General features: G+C 44.1%; 1 pseudogene; it reads right to left on the reverse strand.

Moving 5' to 3' along the window:
- Positions 1–2,877: 2,877 nt before the first annotated feature.
- On the reverse strand, positions 2,878–8,666 carry LOC115277371 (annotated as a pseudogene).
- Positions 8,667–12,907: the final 4,241 nt, after the last annotated feature.

Raw genomic sequence — 12,907 nt, forward strand, 5'->3', positions numbered from 1 at the left:
TCCTCTTGCCTCTCCAGTACCCTTTCTCTGGGGGGAGAGACACCACCCTGTGGCCGCCCCCGCCCCATCAAGGCACTAGCCTTGACCGTCCCTTTGCTGCTGCGGAACCAGCCAGCTGTCTGGGGCACTGTCACTGGCTATTCCTTGCTTATCCTCCCTCCCGTTCTAGGTCGATGCTGGACGCTCACATACACCTGCTCCTTTGTATGTTTTGAGTGAACATCCCTGCCCGATGTCAGTAGAAAGTTGCTTTGAATTTCTTGAGTGCTAGCGCTATCTACTTGCCTTACCTCCGGCCCTGTGCAGAGTACAGCCTAAGGAATATTCCACAGGATCTTCCACCGCTGTTGGGTGAAGTGGGTTTTAAATGTCAATTAGGTCAAATCCTTTGAAATATCATATCCTTTTCTACTTGTTCTGAGAAAACTGGAAATTTACAACAGAAACTCACCCTCACCCTCACCCTGTCATGATCTTGAAACTCAGATTAGAAGCATAAACATTTTGGATTATTTTTTTAATGTTTTATTTATTTTTGAGAGAGAGAGTGAGAGACAGAGTGAGCTGGGGAGGGTCAGACACAGAGAGAGAGAGAGGGAGACACAGAATCTGAAGCAGGCTCCAGGCTCTGAGCTAGCTGTCAGCACAGAGCCCGACTCGGGGCTCGGACCCACAAACCTTGAGATCATGACCTTAGCTGAAGCTGGACACTCAACTGGCTGAGCCACCCAGGTGCCCCAACATTTTGGATTATTATGTCTTCTTGATGAAGTGACTTTTCATCATTTATTGTACGTCCTCTTTGATCCATGATAAAGCTTTGGGTTCCGAAGTCGACTTTGACGTTGGTTCTATATTATACAGTGACTTCACGTTTCTTTTGAATAGCATTTACATGGGACATCTCATTCTATGTTTTTTCTTTTAAAAAAGAAACATCAGCCTTCCTGTCTGAGGACACTGGCAAGTATCTTTAAAGTCTCCCCTCCCACTGCTGGCACATCTAAGTCACAGGGTCCCAAACAGCCTGAGCAGCTGCAAAAGCTCTTCATCGGAGGTTGGAGCTTCGCAACGGCCCATGAGAGTCGGAGCAATGGGAGCAATGGGGAGGGCCCACAGACTGTGTGGCAATGAGAGGGGCCAACACCATGCATTCCAGAGGCTCTGTGTTTGTCACGGATGAGGTGGACCAGCCATGAAGGCAAGGCCACCCAAGGTGGATGGAAGAGTTGTAGGACCAAAGAGGGCTGTCTCCAGATTCTCAAAGACCTGGCACCCACTTAACTGTGAAGAAGATTTGTGTCGGTGGCATTAAGACACTGAAGAACATCATCTAAGAGATTAGTGTGACCGGTCTGGGAAAATGGAAGTGACTGCAATCGTGACTGACCGAGGCAGCGGCAAGAAGAGACGCTCTGCTTCTGTAACATTCGATGACCGTGACCCGGTAGACAAGATTGTCATTCCAAGCCACTGCCGCTGTGAAGAAAGGAAAAGCCCTGTCTAAGCAAGAGATGGCTGGTACTTCCAGCCACAGGGGTGGAAGTGGTTCTGGAAACTTCGGCGGTGGTCGCAGAAGTGGTGGTTTTGGTGGGAATGACAACTTTGGCCACGGAGTTAACTTCAGTGGGCGAGGTGGCTTTGGTGGCAGTTGAGGTGGTGGTGGACGCAGTGGCAGGGTGGATGGCTACCCCAGGTTTGGTAAGGAAGGAAGCAGCTTTGGAGGTGGCAGAGGCTATGATGATTTTGGCCATGACAACAATCTTCAAATGTTGGACCCTTGAAAGGAGGGAACCTTAGAGGCAGAAGCCTGGCCCCTATGGTGGTGAAGGCCAATATTTTGCCAAACCACAAAACCAAGGTGGCCGAGGAGGTTCCGGCATATGGCAGTGGTGGAAGGTTTTAATTACTAACAGGAAACAGAGCTTATTAGCAGGAGAGGAGAGCCAGAGACGCGTCAAGGAAGCTACAGGTTTCAAAGTGAACTCAGCCAAGCACAGTGGTGCTGTTTTGCTGTTGACAAAGAGGACATGTTTAGAAAAAAATTTTTTAACGTTTATTTATTTTTGAGAGAGAGAGACACAGAGTGTGAGCAGGGGAGGGGCAGAGAGAGAGAGGGAGACACAGAATCCGAAGCAGGCTCCAGGCTCTGAGCTGTCAGCACAGAGCCCGACGCGGGGCTCGAACCCATGAACTGTGAGATCATGACCTGAGCCGAAGTTGGCCTTTTAACCTACTGAGCCAGCCAGGTGCCCAAAGAGGATGTGTTTTAGACAAGACTCATGTGTATGGGCAAAAAAACTTGAGGACTGTGTTTTTTTGTGACTAATTGTATAACACCTTATTTTAGTTTATGTTTTGTGGGAAGTGGAAAGCATTCCAAGAAAGAGTGTTAATATCATTTTTTTTTGCATCCATGCTATTGATTGCTAAATGTAATCGTCTGATCATGATGCCGAATAAATGTGTTTTTATAAAAATGCGCTGTGTAAAGGTGGTCTACTCTGAAGCCATCTTGGTAAACCACCTGAACGGTGTGTGTGAGAATTACTTGGGGGAAATACCAGGTTCCATTTGACTTTTATTCGCAACCTGCTTGGGCACAGAAGCCATTGTCCCCACAAACCTTGGTGTCACTGAACTGACAGTTAATGCGTTGTGACCTGGAGTTCACCATTAAAAGGGCCACCGGAGCAAAGTCATGGAGTTTATTTGGTTATTAATATGATTGCACCCTATGCAATATAGCTAAACTGAATTCTGGTATCAGATAAAATAACAGATAGAATGAAGGCTTGCGTGTCATCCATTGTCGTGTGTAATCAATACATGATTTAATACCCTCTTGATAATAACAGAAAAAGAAACATCGCTTTTGTTCACAAGTTAGGGCCACAACGGACAGCTTTACAGAGCAACAGAAATAAGAGCCCCGGACAACAGAGTGTAAATTTGTGGGAGACAGATTACTGCTCTTCACCCTCTATCCACTCCCACCCCCTCATAAGCCTTCTCCAGGGCAGCCGTGTCCTCATGGGCCACAGAAAATCTCTTTCCTCCGTGCCTTCATCCACCTATCAGTCAACAACGGCATGTTTGCCGTACATCAGACCAACCCCGTGGTCCAGTCAAGGCCAGGCCTCGGCAATGGCTGTCGTGTTGCTCCACACACCTCGCTGAACTTTAGCCAGATCGCCGGAACCGCCGCGGCGGGCTGGGGATTAATGCCGACTTTGAAGCCAGTGCTATCCTAGTCCACAAACTGGATGGCAGGCTTGGCCTTGATGGTGGCGGTGGCAACACTGACATTTTTGGGAATCCTGTCGCCATGGCACAACAGGCATCAGCCATGTATTTACCACGGCAAGGGGCACATTCTGCCATCTGGTTGGCCGGCGCAGGGCGTGCCTTGCTGATCTCTGCTACAGCAAGCTGCTCACAGGGGGCTTTCTCGGCGGAGGAAACGAGAGCATCTGTGGCCAGAGAGGGCACCAGGCGGGTCTGGAATTCCATCGGATCAACCTTCAGGCCTTCATCAAATCTGAGCAAGAAGTAACAGAGGACACGATTTTGCTAGAAAAGATGGTTAAGGGGGCGCCTGGGTGGCTCAGTCGGTTAACCGTCGGCTTCAGCTCAGGTCAGGATCTCACAGTTCGTGGGTTCGAGCCCGGCGTCGGGCTCTGTGCTGACAGCTAGCTCAGAGCCTGGAACCTGCTTCGGATTCTGTGCCTCTGTCTCTCTCTCTGACCTTCCCCTGCTCGCACTGTCTCTGTCTCTCAGAAATAAATAAAAAACATTAAAAAAATTTAAAAAAAAAGTCGGTTAAGGGTAGTGTAGGTTGGGTGTTTGATATCGCTGTCCTAGATGGCCTCATTATCTACCATCAAGGCACAATCACAGCGTTCCAGGGTGGCGCGGGTGGTGAGGGTGGCGGGGTGGGGCTCATCTATGGCCGTGGAAACCTGGGTACTTGCTTGGGTAAATAGAGAACTCCAGCTTGGACTTCTTGCCATAACTGACAGGTTCCAACAGCAGGGAGGGGAACCCAGAACAAGTATCCCCCCAAACTGGGGAAAACCGAGAATCCCTGACAACCTGTGCCCTGGTGGGTGAATTTGGTCCTCTGACCAAGGAGGTCAGTGATCTCCTTGCCAATGGTATAGTGCCCACCGCCATAATTACTGGCATCTTCCCTGCCTGTGATCTGCCGCTCTGGGGAGAAGAGCTGGGGGCAGGTGCCAGGGCAAACTTCACTTGTGTCAGTGAAGGTGTCGAAGGAGTGGCCTTCTCCCCCAGTGGTATTGTCACTTGGCATCTGATTATCAGGCTGGAAGCCTGTTCCAGGCAATTGAGCCCCGGCAGTCATGGCCCATTGGGACACAGGCCTGGCCAACATGGACAGAGATGCGGGAGACATACAGGGCTCTGGGGGGCTGGGGAAGGCTAGGGGACTGCCACAAGGATCCCCCACTGCCAGACAACAATGGGGGGGAGGGAGGGTAGCAGCGGTGAGAGGCAGGCCAGCCAGGAGGACCCAAAGTACGCCCACCCTCCCTACCCCACTCTCCGGCCACGGCCACGGCGCCAGAGGGTGGACTTCAGACCCTGTCCTGGCAGCGCGGCCCGCCTCCAAGGCCCCCTACTCGCAGGCCCTTTGAGGTTGGTCGCCTCAGCTCGGAGGGGGCGTGACGCTGCTTGGTGGGTTCAAAGGTTCAAAGCAAACTTCGCGGAAGGAGCCAGATCTGGGAAGGGGAGGAGAGGTCCTGGGGCCCCAGACGGGCCGGTGGGGCGGGGAAGAGCCGGAGAGGGCTCTAGGAAGGAGGGAGGAGGAGCGTCCGCCCCGTCCTGTCCTCAGTGGGTCCTCAGTGGGTCTTGGGGGGCGCGTCAGGCAGGCAGAGCCCAGGGGAGGAAAGGCACCAGGTAAAGGAAGCCGTGGCCAGAGCCTGGGGGGTGCAGACCCTCCCGCTGTTGGGCCCGTCTCAGGGGCCTGGACCCTCCCTTTTAGTTTAGATCTATTTAAAGTGACAGCGTATAATTCGCTCTTGCTTTTTCATTTAAACCATTCGACAGTCTATCCTTTGACTGGAGTTTTCAGATCAGTCGCATTTAATATGATTACAGAAATGGTGAAATTTGAGTCTACTGTCTTGCTATTGGTTTTGTTTCCTCCATCTTTGTTCCTCTGTTTTGGATTATTTTTTAGGATTCCATTTCTCTCCACTGTCAGCTGATTTTATATACGTCCTTGTTTTATTATTATTATTATTATTATTATTAGCTCTGGATTTACAATATGCACCCAATAACTTAACCCCAGTCTATCTTCAGATGGAACTCTGCCACTTCGGGTAAGGACCTTGGAAGAGCACACTTCCCTGTCCAGTCCCGGCTCGGTGCCGTTACACGGAGCCCGTACTGCGCAGCCTGCCCGGTTAGTTTTGTGCTTTTGGAAAGTACTTTGATAGTGTTGTTAAAAAAAAAATTAAGTGTTATTATCCTTCCACAAGTCAATTCCATGTCTGAGAATCTAATCTATCAATACATAAAGAGAGACATACACGGATGTCTACTTACCTTAGCATTTTTATAAAACCACAAAGAGAAAAATGTGAGCCTTCATGGAGAAATGGCAGAAAACACGTGAGTCTACGGTAGGATAGACTTATAATGCAGCTGTTTCAGGAAATCAAGTGGTTTGGGAGAGGTGTCCACGGCATGCTAGGTCAAAGAAGCAAGTTACAGAGTAATTTCGTCCCATGTTTGTAAACACTCATAAACGTGATTTTATTTATATACGCAAAGGAAGTTTCTAGAAAGACAATAATGATAGCAAACACCAATAGAATCCTTAAGCATGCAGATTCACTTAATTCCTGCAATAGCCTTGTAAGAAATAGTATTATTAGTCCCATTTTACGGATTAGGAAACTGAGGCACAGAGTGGTGAATAACTTGCCAATAGCCGCAGAGCTGGGATTTGAACCCTGGCTGTTTTGGCTCTAGAGTGGTCTCCTGCCGCACTCAGCACCAGATGTTTACTATCAGGTGAGTTGCAGAAGGGCAAGGAGATTCCAACAACTTTATTTAGTTACGTGGCCTATTGTCTGGAATGTGGAGACAGGCTTTCTAGAAAAAGTAGTGGTGTGACAGGCAGGTGAGGGCTGGATTTGGCTACCAGGAGCGGACTTGGGGGAGAGGGCGCTTTCACTGTGGCATTTCATGAGAAGTAATGTGTGCTCCGGACACATTACCAACATTAGCCCCTTCTTTTCTCAAAAAAGATGAAAGGACTTAAACTTCTGCTTGGAAAGCCCCAGAGGTGAGCGCGCTGGTTTTGGAAGCACTTTGAACAACAGAATGTCCATGTGAACACATTAAATCAACTAGGGGGAAATAAAACTTAATTTTAAGAAAAACTACAAATTACTCTTTGAGGACTCTGTTTCTATACTTACAGAGCAATCACTCACATAATTCAAATAGTTTATAAATATTAATATAGAATACCATTTGTTAGCAACAAAATCCATCACAATGGGACTGAGGATGTCCTCTTTATAGCATTTGTAGGAGGAACATGCAAAGTCTTTCAAATACTGTTTTTCTCTTAAGTGAAGGATGCAGGATTATAGCCAAAGGGGTTGCTTAGCATTTACAGAAACTATTTTAATGTTTTTAAAAAAATTTTTAAATGTTTTTTTAAAATTTATTTTTGAGAGAGATTGAGTGTGAGCAGGGGAGGGTCAGAGAGAGAAGGAGTCACAGGATCTGAAGACAGGCTCCAGGCTCTGAGCTAGCTGTCAGCACAGAGCCTGACGCGGGGCTCGAACCCATGAACCATGAGATCATAACCTGAGCCGAAGTTGGACGCTTAGCCGACTGAGCCACCCAGGCGCTCCTTAAATGTTTCTTTCGACTGAAGAAACCCCACATGTATAACTAAATTTTGGTTATATGTAATGAATGTAAAAATACATTTTAAATAATAGATATTTTGATATTTAGTAAAGTTACATGTTTCTGATTTTTAACAAGTGATCAGCTGACAATGAATTGTACTTACTTGTACTAAGGAAACACAAGCTCTATTATGCAAATGCAGGAATCATAGGTTTATATGAAAACTTTTTTACTTGGATAGGGTGCATCTCACCCTGGAAACCCCCACTACTTCCCACTTCTGCAGGAACTGTTTAATTTTCAGATCCAGAAAGGTAACATAAAAGTATAGCTCTCATTTTTGAGGACAGCTCTCATTTAGAGGACAGCTTTTACATTACATCTTGTATTACATCTTAATGGAATATTTTAATCTTAATGTAACCCTGGAATCTTTATTTAGGCAGCAGAAAACAGAGGCACGATCTTGTTAATGAAATCTTTATTTTTTGACATGGTGATATAAAAAGTTACCATGACTGTGGTAAGGAGCGAAAGAGCATACACGAAGAAAGCAAAGTAAACATAGGACTTTACAAATCTTTCTTTCAGCAAAAACTTACTAATAAATAATAATAGGTTTGTATTACCTTCCCTGTTCTATTCTTCTTCTCATCTTGCCTATAAACACTTTTTAAACAAAAAGTAAGGCATTGATAAATCAGTGTCCATTCAGAGATAGATTAAGGCGCATTGCTATCTGGTAATGATACCCGAACATAATATGAAAATTTGTGAGAAACGACCTTGCTTGCTTTGGTGGACAAGAATTTTTTTAGTTCTACTGACTTGGTATTCAAAAGAAATGAATTTCTGAACTGTAAAACTAGTAGGCATCACTACTTTTGGATATTTTGTTACAGATAAAACAGTTTCAAGTGGAGACAGAGACAACTTATGTTTCCTCTCCTTCCCTTTTTCTTAACCCTCTAGCTGTCCCTTACCTAGGACACAAGGACAGGTATCACCCTATGTGCTGAGGGCAAAGTTCTCCTTCCAGACTGGCCACAAAAGACAACGGATGCCGCCACCTAGATGGGCACAGAACTGTTTGTTTTTAACAGTACTTTTCAGTGTGGCTAACTGTCATAAAATGAAGATGTATATAGAGCCTGGACCCAAACTATGAAGGAGAACGTTACCAGAACTCCGAAAACCCCTTTAATCATTACCCCTCATCCTTCTGGATAAATTTAGTGATAATACCAGTGATTCACTTTGTGTGCTTTTGGACTTCACATAAATGGAGTCTGCACTGTCGTATTACCTTGTGTCTGGCTTTTGTTCATTACTGTTTGTGAGAGTTACTCAGCTCACTACTGTCTAGTCCTCTATTGTATGAATAGATTACACCTTGTTCATCGTTTCACTGATGAAGGACGGGTGGTGGGTTCAGAGCGCTAGTATTTAGCTTCAGAGTTTACACATCTAAGAGATGGGTCAAGTTTTGGTGTTGGGATGTGGCTGGGGAAGGCTGTGAAATATATGGAAGAACTTTGAAAGCGCGTCTAAAAATGCCACTATTCTTTTTTTAAGTATTTATTTGGTAGAATTCACTCATGAAGCCTTCTAGGCACTGAGGGTTCTCTGAGGCATATTTTGAATTACAAGTTCAATTTCTTTAATAGATATAAAGTACGGAGATTTTCTGTTTCTTTTTGTGTTGGCTTTTTAAAGCTTTGTTTTGTTTTGTTTTCGATTTTTAAAGTAGGCTCCACGTCCAACATAGGGCTCAAACTCACAACTCCAAGATCAAGAGTCACATGCTCTACCAACTGAGCCAGCCAGGTGCCCTGCTGTGTTGGTTTTGGTAAGGAGTTTTTCTTTTGTTTTACTAGGAATACATCCTTCCAACTTTACCTTTTAACTTTATTGGTACTATGTAGGATTATTTTCCTTTTGTTTGAATACTTTATGGTTTTGCATTTGGTGTGTGTCTGCTGGTAACTGTTGGTGGGGTGGGTGAGGGTTGTATAAAAATATCTTAGTTCAACTTCATTTTAAATGTTTATTTGGGGAGAGGGGGAGAGAGCGAGAGAGGGGGAGAAAATCCTACGTAGGTTCCCCACACTGTCAGCACAGAGCCTGACATGGAGGGTCTCATGAACTGGTAAGATCATGACCTGAGCCAGAATCAAGAGTTGGGCACTTAACCAACGGAGCTGCCCAAGCACCCCAGCAATTTCATTTCATTTCATTTATTTATTTATTTTTAAATGTTTATTTTTTTGAGATAGACAGAGTGTGAGTGGGGGAGGGGCAGAGAGAGAGAGAGAGAGGGAGGGAGACACAGAATCCAAAGCAGGCTCCAGGCTCCGAGGCTCGACGTGGGAATCGAACTCACGAGTTCTAGATCATGACCTGAGCTGAAGTTGGCCGTCCAACCGGCTGATCTACCCAGGTGCCCCAGCAATTTCATTTTATAAATTTTTAAAAAATGTTTTTAAAATTTATTTTTGAGAGACAGCGCAAGCAGGGGAGGGTCAGAGAGAGGGGGAGATACAGAATCCGAACTAAGCTCCAGACTCTGAGCTGTCAGCACAGAGCCCGAAGCGGGGCTCGAACCCTCAAAGCATGAGATCATGACCTGAGCCGAAGCCGGAAGCTTAACCGACTGAGCCACCCGGGCGCCCCAGCAATTTCATTTTAAAAGGTATTTTTGCTGACTGTAGATTTCTAGGGCAGCAGCTATTTTCTTTCAGCATTTAAAGACACTATTCCTTTGTTTTCTGTTGGTAAGTAAACTATCAGTCTTATAGTTGCTGCTTTTCTGATTTTTCTCTTTGTATCTGGATTTCAGCAGGTTTACTATAATATATGTAAGCCTAGTTTTCTTTGAATCTGTCCTGGTTCTCATTGACCTTGATGGTTTTGGTTAGTTTGAGAGAATTCTTGGCCATCTGCTTGTCAGATAATATTTCTATCCATTTTCTCTTTTCTCCTTCAGCATCTTGTGACTTTTACCCTCTTTTCTGTGTTTTGCATTAAAAAAAATCTGTGCAGTTTCCTGTTTCCGGTTCTGTGGTTCTGCACAAAGGGAATTTGGAAGTTACCACTCTGTCCTAACAGCAAATGAAAAGCTGAATAAACTGGAAAATCAACAAATCTTCTTAAATCCCTAAGAGAAGTGAGGTCACGGGCACACCACTGTCCCCCAAATTGAAGAGACTGATGGGCAAATATGGAGAGTCACAAGTGACCAGGTTAGCAACTCGTGAGCTAAAATCTGCACGGGAATCAGTGCTGGGGCAGGAAGACCAGGGCTGTAATTGATGATTGCTGGAGACTCAGCGTGGACAAGACTGAGTCAAAAATTGTAGGGGGACTCAGTTGTAGAGCCCCCTCCCCCACTTTTATAAGTTTTACCTCCAGGAGCTCAACCAGGTTCTCACAGTAAATGCCAGAGAAAACTCTCCTTGGCAGAGGGAAAGGAAAAGGAACCGTTCTGAAATAAACCAGAGTACTCTGTTCTTCTTAATAAGGACTGTGCTCAGGGGAAACTAGGTAACCAGAGCCTAACCTGGCCAAGGGACTTCTCAGATTCCAGCCCGTTCTCACCGTCCTGTCCCACCTCAGGGGGAGAGAAAAACTGAGACATGCTTCTTAAATTCACAGTCCGGAGGCACAGGCTCACAAAAGAATGAGACCTTATCGTAGGACTAGAGAATATTTCCCTCACTCCTGCACAACTTACTAACACATTATTAAACTCCTATGCACAATAGTTCCTTTTACCCGGTACATAATATCTGACTATCAAGAAAGCGCTGCAAGGCACACCAAATGGCAGAAATTGGAATTTGGAGAGACAGAAGCAGCAGCAGAACCAGACATGGCAGGGATACTAGAGGAATCAGACTGGGAATTCAAAACAACCATGGCGAATATGCTAAGGACTCTAATGGACAAAGTAGACAGCGCGCCAGGACAGACAGGCGATATAAGCAGAAAGATGAAAATCCCAAGCAAGAACCAAAAGGGAATGCTAGAGATAAAATACCCTGTGTAGACAGGAAGAGCGCCTTTGATAGGCTTATTAACAGATTGGACATGGTGAGGGAAGAATCTCTGAACTTGAGGACATCTCAAAAGAATCTGGCTGGCTCAGTTGGTAGAGCATGTGACTCTCCATCTCAGGGTCCTGAGTTCGAGCCCCACCTTGGGCATGGAGACTACTTAAAAAAAAAACAAAACTTGCAGAAATGAAAAGAACACATAAAACACTGGAAAACAAATAAACAAAACCAAAAAGACAACTAAGAATATCCAAAACTGTGGCACAACTATAAAACTGCATACCAGAAGAAGGGAGAAAGAAACAAAAGAAATATTTGAAACACTAATGAGTGAGGATTTCCTCAAATTAATATCAGATGCAAAGCCACAGATCTAAGAAGCCCAGAAAATACCAATCAGGATAAATCCCAGAAAAATACATATAAGCGTATTATTTTCAAACTATAGAAAATCAAAGATTAGAGAAAATCCTGAAAGAGGGAAAAACACCACCTTACCTGCAGAGGTAAGAACAACCTCCAACTTCTCAGAGACCATGCAAGTAGGAGAAGAGTGGAGAGATGGAAAGTATGGAGAGAAATAACTCACCAACTTTGAATTCTGTAACCTGTGAAATTACCCTTCAGAAGTGAAGGAGAAATAAACACTTTCTTAGGTAGACAGGAATTGAATGTATTTGTTGCTGGTAGATCTGCTGTACAAGAAGTGTTCACGGTTAGAAGGAAAATAATACTGTCAGAAACTCAGATTTATATAAAGAAAGGAAAAGCACCAAAGAAAAAAATAAGTGAAGGTAAAATATTTTTCTTACTCTAACAGATAACCGTTTAAAAAAATAATATCAATAATGTGTTTATGTATACTTATGTATATTATGTAAATATTCTTACACATAAGTGAAATGAATGACAGTATTAATACAAGGAATGAAAGGAATTAGGATTATTTTGCTATTATAAGTTATTTACACTACCTCTGAAACATAATAGTGTTTTGTGTGAGTTGACTCAAATTAGCTGTAAATATATATTGGAAACTCTGGTGGAAAAAAAAGTAAAAAAAAAAAAAAAAAAAGAAGTAACGGGGAGCCTAGATGTCTTGGTCGGTTAGGCATCTGACTCTTGATTTGGCTCAGGTCGTGATCTCACAGTTCATGAGTTCAAGTCCCACAGTGGGTTCGGTGCTGAGGACACAGAACCTGCCTGGGATTTCCTGTCTCTCTCTTTCTCTGCCCCTCCCCTGCACATGTGCACACGCTTTCTCTAAAATATTTAAAGAAAAAAGAAGTAAAGTTGATATGCTTATAAGAAAGAAAATGGAATCCTATAAAATTCTTAATTAAAACCACAAAAGGAAAAAGAGTGGAAGACAAAAATATGAACAAAGAACAAGAGCAAGAAGTAGAAAGCAGTCCCAAATATGGTAGATATTCATCCAACTGTATTCATACTTTGCACCTCAATGGTCTAAATGCACCTGTCAAAAGAGGTTGTGAGAGTAGATCAAAAAAACAAGACCCAGCTATATGTTATCTACCAGAAGCCCACTCTAAATGAAAAGAGCACATATAGATTAGAAGTGAATGGATGGAGAAAGATATACCACACTAACACTAATCCAAAGAAAGCAAGAGTAGGGGTGCCTGGGTGGTGTAGGTTAAATGTCTGACTCTTCTTTGGAAACCAACTTGACAATAAACTATTATAAAAAACCCCCTGAAATATAGAAAATAAAAAAAATGTCTGACTCTTGATTTTGGCTCAGGTCATGATCTCACATTTTGTGAACTCAAACCCCACGATGGGATCTGCGCTGGTAGCATGGAATCTGCTTGGGATTTTCTCTCTTTCTTTTTCTCTCTCTCTCAAAATAAAGAAAGAAACTTAAGAAAAAAAAAAAAGAAAGCAGGAGTAACTATGTTAATTTCAGACAGAGCAGACTTCAGACAAAG

Source organism: Suricata suricatta, chromosome 14, assembly GCF_006229205.1.
Source record: "Suricata suricatta isolate VVHF042 chromosome 14, meerkat_22Aug2017_6uvM2_HiC, whole genome shotgun sequence".
In the NCBI taxonomy this organism is placed as follows: Eukaryota; Metazoa; Chordata; class Mammalia; order Carnivora; family Herpestidae; genus Suricata; species Suricata suricatta.